This window comes from Pseudochaenichthys georgianus, chromosome 1 (genome assembly GCF_902827115.2).
Source record: "Pseudochaenichthys georgianus chromosome 1, fPseGeo1.2, whole genome shotgun sequence".
Classification (NCBI taxonomy): Eukaryota; Metazoa; Chordata; class Actinopteri; order Perciformes; family Channichthyidae; genus Pseudochaenichthys; species Pseudochaenichthys georgianus.
This window is the reverse complement of record NC_047503.1, coordinates 39,897,959-39,906,655: the sequence shown is the minus strand read 5'-3', so window position 1 is coordinate 39,906,655 and position 8,697 is coordinate 39,897,959.

Here is an 8,697-nt window from a genome sequence, read left to right as displayed (position 1 = left end):
AGAGAGTTTGTAGGTAACGTGGATCATTTTACGTTATCACAAGAATGGATTTGTGTTTAGGAAATTGTTACCTGTAGTGATTATAACTGTAACATCTTAAATATCCCACTAAGGCCACCTCAAAAGCAAAACTCCTCATTACTTAGTCCAGATTGATGTCCTGACCAATGGGACATTTAAATAAGCAAGAGGCGGTCCAGGGTCCATTTAACCAGCATTCCCGAATAACATAGCATTTTTTTTTTGTTAACTATTTGATAACCATTGTTTTCCCTCTGTGGGAAAGGCTTCCCTCATGATGCAAGGAATGCCAATGGTGATAAAGTTAGTGATATAAGTATTATAGAGAGTCCTTTGTTTGAGTCTTGTATCAGGATAAGTTATATTCATGTTGGCTATGTGCTGGTACAATGAACTCTTTCAGTTTCACGCAGGTAAAGCCTATGATTTCGAAAAAGAAAAAATGCATTTAGGACATGGGACACACTGGAGATAATTCTTGTTGCTGATTTAATCCCTTTTCTTTAGCTCTCTACTGTATGTACTGTCCTATTTCAGATTTTATTTAATCGCATCAATGCATTAACCTTATGACTCCCATCCTCCTGAAAATGGGAATATAATGCACAAATATAAACCACATGTTATGTAAATCAAACACAAAATACATCTTATAAATGTGAGGACAGCGGCAGACGGTCACCCAACCATCTTTCCCACAATGGCCATGAATCTCCGCTTATAATGCTTTAGTCTTCACACAAGTGTAATCTATTCAAGGCTGGAAGCTCGGCTGGGCTGGGATGAAATCAGTATACCGGTAAAGGCTTCTGACCTCAAAAGCTATCCATCACATGCTTCAATTCAAAGTGTCAAGTTCTTTTGTTGGAGACAATGGACAACCAACTGAACTGGGGAGTGGGAGGAAGTATTGGACTTGTCTGATGTAACTGTAGATGCTTAGAGGTGATACCTTTTTAGCCACCTTTGTCACCCGAGTGCACCGTGATTTAACTTGAAAGCCATTACAGACAGTTGCTTTTCGCATAAATATGTTTTTGAAGAACTCATTCATTTCTCTCAGGATTAGTTACCTGCTTGACGTAAACAGTCGTGCAGTCCCACACTTTTCTGATCATCAAAACTTGCCACTATGAATATCTGAATTATGCATTCTGTGGGATTCGTTCAAGATTGTGTTCAAATAACCAAGCACAATAAATAAAATGCCTCGGGAAACATCTTAATTTATCCCATAACGGCGGAGATGCCATCTGGATTTTGTTTCCCTTCACTGATTAAACAGCTGAAAAAGTCCACAAATGGTGAAAGTGGCTGAAAGTGAACCAAAGGGGCTGGTTTGGATGGTCTTTGGCGTTTCAAACACATGCATCCCTTTAATGCATTCAAGCAGCAAAAGAGGAGACACTTAACATGTTGAATACTGATGAAACCCTGGAGGTCCACAAGTTACATGTTGATGCGTTGGTGCTGATTAATATGGAGATGTCCAAAGAACCCATAGAAGATGAGATGTGACAGGAATCTAAGTTAGATGATAAAGTATCCCGATGGAGGGAAGGTGATGTGAATGTTTCAGACAGCAAGGCTTCTGGTGCTTTACTAAAGGTTCGACATGGGCTGACTCAATTTTTAAGGATGGCAGTGTGAATATGGCACTGATGCTTTGTTACTTATTTCAACACTGTGGGCTAACAAAGGGCTTTTAGGACGTCACCAATTAGTGTCAAAAATGGGGTTATCGGAAGAAACGGAGAGGAAGCAGGCTCAGTTTCTTCACAACTATACTTTACAGACATTCAAGAACAACCCAGGCCAAGACCTGTGATTGTTTTCTTGGCTCTCACAGTTGGAAAAAGTAACCGCGGGATTATTTTATGTCCTAACATGCTATCATCACCCTGCCTTCACATGGTAATCACATTTTGACGACTACTTTTTGCAGTGTTATTGCTCTGACGACACAACCGTTGCTGGGTTTCAGAGTTTAAAAAAACAAACCATCTGCAAAATAATATCACTGTTGATTTGCAATCTCTTTGAGAAAAGCTTAAAGGGGACCTATTATGCAAAATCCACTTTTGCATGTCTTTTATACAGAAACATGTGTCCCCTCTGTGCAAAGAGATTAGGTGCTTTCAAACCAAGTACTTTGCCGTACTTAGTTCCCAGTACTTAGTTCATCGGAACTCTTTAGTTCCCGGAGCAGATCGCGTTCATAAGTCCCTGAGGGAGGATTAGGCAAATGAAGCCGCTGACGTCACTTCTTCTTCTTTTATTATTACATGTTACTTGTTAGACGCTTTTATCCAAAGCGACTTACATACTCAATACTGTGGACAATCCCCACAGGAGCAATTTGGGGTGAAGTGTCTCAGGGACACAACGACATGCTGACTGCAGTGGGGTTTGAACCTGTGACCCCCTGGCTCTATCCACTGTGCCACACGCCTCCCCTTCTTCTGCTTTTGGTTTACTGGCAGGCCGCAAACAACTTCACGGCGTATACTGCCGCCCGAAGTCCCCGGAGTTGGGGACTGGCTTCTGAGTAAATCGCCAGAACAAGCAGTACAAATGTATGGACTTTGAATGTTTGTAAAAGTTGCTCTTATCAGTATAGAAATGGATCAATTGGTTATGGGCTGGGGTTTATGGTTAGGGTTAGGATAAAGCACACCTTAAGTGTAGTTGGCATCAGTTGATTGGTGTTGCTACACATGATGAAACTGCTAAGTCTTCAACTATTCACATACTAAATTCATTTGTATCCAAACAGGTTGCTAAGTGAAATATTGGTTATAAAAAAAATGTCCGGTTTGTGCAGTTTATCTGTTGAACTGGTGAATATTCTCTCTGATCGATCACTAACTAAAAAGTACTAGGTAACAGATGCTATCCACAACCTTTGTTGATGGAAAACAAAAAGAGCTGTACAGTACCATGCAGTGGAAATGTGGTAATAATGACAAACCCACAGACAATAATCTTCTGCTAAGCCTTTTAGGATCTTGCAGATCCTTTGTTTTGGTTTAAATGCCTTGCAAGCTCTGATAACCCCATTGTTTGCTTCCTTCCCAGCACCAGTCATGGACAACGTTTGCAACCTACCAGATATAAAGAGAGTTTGTAGAAACTACACTAAAAAGGTGAAGAAGATTGGACGTACACTCACAAGTTTGACACACACACAACTCTAAATGCTAATGTTTCTCAGTAGCTTTGATGAGTAGAAAGGGAAGTATTCATGATAGTGATAGTGATGATGTCTCAGATTCGTATCTGAAGCTTCTTGTGTTTCCCAAATTGGTCAAATGCTAACCAATTGGGGACGCTCTTAGTCATACTCATAATAGATAGATGTTCCCCAACGTTGAATCTGTCCCGTGATCCTTTCTTTCTCTTAAAGTGAATAACCTTACTTTGTATGCAATGCACGCTATCTGAGTGAAGTCAGTATAGCCACTAGGCAAGATTACGCACCAAAGGTTTATTTACATCTAGTAGCACATTTCAAACACAGAGGCTAATACAAAGCACCTACCATAAGACTAAGAAACACATTAGATCATTTAAAAAAAAAGACTGAAGATGTAAATGCTACAAGCTTTATCCGGTGTTTGTAGCAACTCTATATCTTTAAGTTAGATTTAAGTTTATGTTCGTACTTATGCACCTTGCCACTGGTTTCCCTTCCCTTGATATGTGCTAATTGAGGTAACATTGGGCACTGTATAATAAAGCATGCTACATTGTTATGACACTGTTTAAACTAAATAATGTGACTTTGATGAAAGCAGTAGCCTCGAGGCACAACGTACTACATGCTGTGTGAAGTCCCTACGGCAGATTGAAATTCTTAGTCTGGGGTTAAAGTGATTGTGGGTAGGTCCTTTCATGTAACTGAAGACAGTGTAAACCAGTTTCACTGTGGTGCAGCGAGACTGGTTCTTATTAATGGATCACACAGTCCAGAACTGGTTTCACGATCCTGGTTGACCACCCGCAGCCACGCATCGCATCAAACACATCGCTCAGCCCACCCTGAGTATGCCTTTGATTCAGGGGTTGTTCATACATCTGTGTGTGTGTGCTGTGTGCAGAATATGGGGTTCCCCACAGTTGTGACCCAGCAACATGTCTGTAAATCACGCTGTGTCAGTGCGGTGGAGCTCAGGGGAAAAGCTGTCCTGCTGACTTTGATGTGACTCACACAGAACATGCATGTGGACTACACCCACAGTGGATGATGAACAATGATCCAAGAGACTGTCTCTCCCTCCTTCAGCCGATCTCTACCTCCGTGGCCTGTGAGCCGGCTGCTGGTGATGCGGGCTCTGCAAGCAGGTGGCTAACCGTTAGCGTGCGGGCCAAGAGGAAGCAAGCTCCAGTTCCAGAAAATGAAGCATTTGGACGTCATAAGAAAAGCACATTTTGTTGGGAGAGGTTTTGATTGTAAAAACAGATGACTGTTCTACATTTTATTGCTGGAATTCTTCAGGATGACATGATTATGATGGATTATCCATAAATCTCTTCTCATTAAGAGTTGTTTCCGAACAGGATTGCAGTTTGCTTATTCCAATGGTCAACACATTTCCCCCACTACCCAAATCCTTGATAAAATCGTAGAGATGAGTTCATATCTGAACAATTTTCATTCATCACTTGCAAACATTCTCTCAACTCTTTCCCAAGACACTTAAAACAATCAATGTGCATATGTTCTTATGTGTGAGCTTTGTGTCATGTAAAAGAAGAAACCAGAAATTAAGAACACGGGACAAACTTGACTCTAATCATAGACAAACATGTGTTTTGTAGAAATAAATAAAACCTTTCAAAGAGGTCACAGTATGTGACAGTGTGTGACCTCTTTGAAGTGCCTTTCTAGGACATGAACTAACTAATAAAGACAACCCATTGCTCCTACATTTGTATGTGTATTCTATGTACTGTACTATGCTCATTTTCAGGTTTAATAACTGTATTGTGTACCTCTACTGTGACATGTTTTCTACTGTGACGTCTTTTCACCCTCTGTCTGAAAACGTCTGCAAACCATTGACTTGTAAAAAGAATGAAACTATCCATTAACAAAAGGATTGGAGCTGTTGGAAAAGTAACAGTTACTAGACACTCGAATTAGAGAGCTGACTGGATTGTAGTCGGTGGGTACGTCAGACATTTTCAGGGAAGCCAAATAATGTAGTGCTTTAAAGAATATTAGTAGATCTAATGCAAATACACAATACATCAACATAATATATGAATGTTTTCCTTACTTCTGTGATCTAACACAAACAAAACGTTCAAATTGCTTCATAACAACTAAGGTTGTTTGGCAAAGGTAATTATTGTCATTAGAGGAGTATACATTCTGATTAGATCATCTCTACCATGTGTGAGTGTCCATTAGTCAATGAATGAAAGTTGTGAGTAAGACAGAACCCAGCAGTGAATACTGTAGAATATCTTTAGATGTTCAGTCCTGTGACTTCAGGACCTAAAACCACTGAATAACTTCCTCCCAAGTCAAATGATGCATTGTTCTCTAGAGGCCCCGCGTAGAGTACATGTCCTGCAGCTCTGATCTGCATCGTTAACAGCATCGCTTTAATCAAACGTCCAACACCGCTTCCATAACTCTCTTTTAACCACACATTCCAGTAGGATTAACTGGAGGAGCACTGGGCACGGCTCTGTTTAAAGAGGACATGTTGCTTGGCAGATAATCGTTCCTATCCTCTCATTTCTCAGGAAGATGGATTAGGCCATTTCCGAAGAGTCAGGCCTTCAGTCGGGAACATGAATGCTCCCTGTTTCTGCCTTTAAATGACGCAGATTATTTAATCGATAGCAGTGACCCTTCTCTGGCAGAATGCTGACCACATGAAAGCGCACAGGATTCTGGCAATCAAGGGCGCAAAAGGCCATTCCTGCCTCTAAATCAAACGATGCCCTTTTGCCTCGGGCTGTGGGAAGAGGCGACACACAGAGACGCACTGTCACTGCTGCCCTGCTGTTTGAAGTCTTCTTTAGAGATGCGGCTGCGTGTCTTCCTGAAGTTTCAATGTAGACAACTGATATGAGAGAAAAAGGCAGCTTTAGCATTCCACTTTCATGTCTCATGGGCAGATGTGAAGCATTACAAAGACGTATAACAAAAGACATAAAGGCACAGGTATCCCACAGAACAATAGCCTGCATACGTGCAAGGCCTTTGTTCATTCTTTAAAGGTCCCCTATGATACTGTTTTTCATCAATATATTATAGGTCAGAGATGTATACAAAACATGTCTCTGAAGTGTTTGGCTCCAAATACCAAACAGATCATTGCAGCATCCCATAATCCCCTCTGTTTCAGCCCTGTTTCCAAAGTGCTGATTCTCTGTCTGTGACTTTAGATGAAAACAAGGAGCCCCTCCCCAAGCCCCTCTGAGAGATATTTGGTTAAGAAGAACACAATGGTGCTCTAGGAGGAGATTCAGGTGATAAGGGGGGGGGGGGGGGTTACTGTGGTTGGTGATTGGCTAATGGTTACACAAGCCCCAAAATCGTTATGACATCATAAAGTGGCCACAATCTGATCAGCTCATTTTCACACAGGTTTTTATAGAAATGGATCAGGACAAAAAGAAAGGGAATCTTTTTTCTTGAAACGTCTCTTTCCACAGAGGGGACATGTTGATGTAGAAGAAACATGAAAAAGTAGATTTTGCACAATAGGTGGCCTCTGTTATATGGCATAGGAGGAGGGGGGATTACATATAGTTGTCTGTGCTGAGGCTGACATATTTGAAATGAAAGTTTCTGCTTGTGGTTCGGACCAGCATGAAGCATGAATAACAAGCACCAGGTACATGTTGAGCCCAGCAGCATGCACAGAGTCTGGCAGCCTGTGGCCGGGTCTGCAAATGAGATTTATGGTGTGTCTGACCAACATGGGCTATAAATACCATGTTCTCATGATAACTGTGATTTTCCAAATATTCCACTGAATCAATATGGTTAACCAGAGAATTAGATAATACCACCTGTGGCATTTTAATAACATACTTAGAGCCCAGCAGTGCATGGACAGCCCAGATAAATGTAAGCTTAATTATTCCTGCTGAGATCCCCATGAGGAGTGTTGATTAGATTTGACAGTAATTGTGTTTTAATTGAAGCCAGCCCTGGCCAAATGCATGTGAGCCCGGTGGTATACATGCTATGTCTGGCTCACGCACACACTCGGCAGTTTACCCTAAAGTGCTGCTTTAAAATGTCTGCAGTAATTACTATAGTGTACAATTTTCGGTCTGTAACTCGCAGACCTGTCTGTGTACAGTCAGTGTTTTCAGGTTTTCTAGGTACTGAAGCCAATAGCTGTATCAGCAAGTTGACTCGTTTTATTACAAGAGTTATATAATGTGCTGAATAGGTGGAAGACTTTCACAGACATGCTGTAGCCATTGGTTTTAAAGAATCTGAGCAATTTCATTTCTTATACTTTATATGACTTTACTGACATCAGTTTTCAAACTCTTATGACATGTTGTTCTCTGTCACAAGTTTATTTCAGATAGATTAAATGTTAAGCTTATCCTTATTCTATTATGTTTTTGGAAGATGTGTCTTCAGTGCCCTACAGGAACAAAAGCAGCTGAAACCCAGAGCTTTTAGTGTCTTCTGCTCAGTCTTTTGCTTTTTACAACTTTCAAGTTTTAGTTGAGTCTTGACTCGTTTTCAACCAAACAAGCAGCAGAGCTTTGCTAAAACAACTACACCTTGAACACTACGTCAACAACTATTAATAACTATGGCTGTTCGTCATAGTGTAGCATTTAGCAGCTAAAAAGCAAGTGTTTTTTCCTCAAGGGCTTTTTGAGAGTGAATATTAAACGTATTATCATCAGGTGGAAACACACAAGTCCCCAAACAAATTATTATGTTATACAATGTGTGTAAATGAGTTTGCTATACATTTAACTTTATAAAGTGATAGATTGTCGATGTTTGTTTACTGCTTGTTTCTGCCGCCCTCAGGTGGCCTAAACATTAATTAATGCAGGTATAAGGTTGGGTCATAGTCTTTGAACTTTAGTTATAATGTTATTCTGAACTTTAAATAGTGGTCCAATTAGTTAAATGTACAACTTGATTGGAGATTAAGAAGGTGTTACGATTATTGTGTTAGTCACGTTTTCTATGTCTTGGTTTGGGTGTTTTGCTGTTCTCCCTGTCATGTTTTCCTCTGGGTTATTGTCTGGTCCTTTCCCTGTGTTTTTCCTCCCGTCGTTAGTTTCCCTGGTGTGTCTAGTTGTCTGATTGTTTTCACCTGTGGCCCTTGTGTTTCTCCTCCCCTGACCGGCTGTTTCTCGTCTTGTGATTACCCCTCCCTGTATTTAGTCTTGTCTCTTCCTGTGTTCAGTGTCGGTTCGTCTTGTGTATTGACGTGGTCTTCGGTGAGTGTCCTGTTCTGTCTTTGTGTATATATGGCCTTGGAATAAAGGAATTATTTTTACTCTGGTCTGCATTTGGGTCCTGCTTCCTGCACACCGTAACATTACGAACCGACCAAGAATGGACCCAGCGGACAGTTTGTACGAGGTGGAGTACAATTTGACATGTTTGAGGAATGACTTTCGATATGCCTCCAGTAGTGAAGAGAGGCAGTCCGTTTTTTCTGCGGC